Source organism: Limulus polyphemus, unplaced genomic scaffold (genome assembly GCF_000517525.1).
Source record: "Limulus polyphemus unplaced genomic scaffold, Limulus_polyphemus-2.1.2 Scaffold1693, whole genome shotgun sequence".
NCBI lineage: Eukaryota > Metazoa > Arthropoda > Merostomata > Xiphosura > Limulidae > Limulus > Limulus polyphemus.
Genome location: NW_013667303.1, coordinates 131,125 through 132,623, shown reverse-complemented (window position 1 = coordinate 132,623; position 1,499 = coordinate 131,125). Strand labels below are relative to the sequence as shown.

The following is a 1,499-nucleotide window of genomic DNA, read 5'->3' as shown; positions in this document are numbered from 1 at the left end:
AGTGCTGCATTCAACATACCACGTGACACGACAAAAATACAATGTTTATCTTGTTTTTTTTATATTTACTTTTAAATTAAGAAATTGAGTAATGTATAGTTCTAAAATTTGAATTATAATCTATAGTTATACCAAACTTATTGACATAAATTCATGAAATAGTAGTTTAATAAAATTTTGAATGTGAGTTAACAAACGAGACGACACGGCCTTTCACCCTTGACCCACCTCGAAAGGGTTAATACCTGCCATTGACACAGCACAGTGAGCACACCGAGTAGCTTTGTGCTTAACAATGAAAATAATAGCAGTATTTCAATTACTTAGATAGGTGGAATAGTCAGAAATAGTAATAACTGGAAACATTCATTGTGACAATAATCAGTTTGGCATAACCAACTCGAAATAATCAAAAATTATAATGGAAAAACCCTAATTGCAATATTTAAATTGCCAGATAATTGGAATAATAAAAAAAGCAGTAATAATCGGAAACATTAGTTGGTTGTGAAATTAATCCATTTAATTATAATTGCAATTTATTGATTATTTTGCATGATACTAATTTATGTAATGAAAGCTCAGAGGTAATTGATTAATCCCCTGTTGTAATATTTGTTAAGGATAATAGGAAGAAAAGGTTACTGTTTTTTTAAAACTGAAACATATAAGTAAAACAAAAATAACTTTTAAGTAAGAACTTATCATGCTATACATTTATATATATTTGCTACTTTCAACAAGACCACTGAATAAAGTTGTAAATTTTATTTTAATTTAACAACTAGACTAAAACTAAAGGTTTTCTCTTCCAAAGCAATTCTGCTGGAAAATTAAATGCTCTCTCATAGTCTAAATTAACTTAGGTGCCAATTATGATCAGTTCTATATTTAATTCAAACAAGTCATCTTGTTATCTCTGTTGAATTTATAGCTTTACTAGAGGAAAATAAATCATTTGTAAATAGGCATGACAGTTGTTTATAATAATACAAAGGATAAACTAGAGAAATATAAAATTGTGATAGTACACAAAAGTATTATAAAGTTGAATGTTTGAATAACGAGTATTTGGATTCTGTACTCGTATAAAACTCAAAATGTTAACCTATTTATGAAGCAGTTGTTTGTGGGAGTGATATGCTTAGAGGAGCATTTTAGTTACAAGATCCATGTACAGTATTTATTACTCCTTAATCATCTCTACCCACACATTTACACCAATTACGGTAATGGAAAGAACCCTTCCATGGATCACAAAGGGTTAATCATGTTGATGTCTCAATAAAACAGAAGGATGTAATTACACCAGGAAAAATAGTAAATTACTTTTAAATGAAGTAACAGTTAAATGTATTAAAGAATGACTGTATTAAAAGTATAAACTTGATATTTGAATTATCAGGGAAAAATCCAAGGTATCCTTGGTTATAGTTACATTAATTTTTAACTACTGGGTCCAATGCATGTGAAAAAATACATTGAATAATGAAGAATTA

At 28.2% G+C, this 1,499-nt stretch overlaps 1 protein-coding gene across 1 annotated transcript in view; it reads right to left on the bottom strand.

Moving 5' to 3' along the window:
- Positions 1-1,499, bottom strand: part of LOC106464577 (probable RNA-binding protein 19) — a 38,222-nt gene that overhangs the window by 34,791 nt on the left and 1,932 nt on the right. The window lies entirely within an intron of this gene.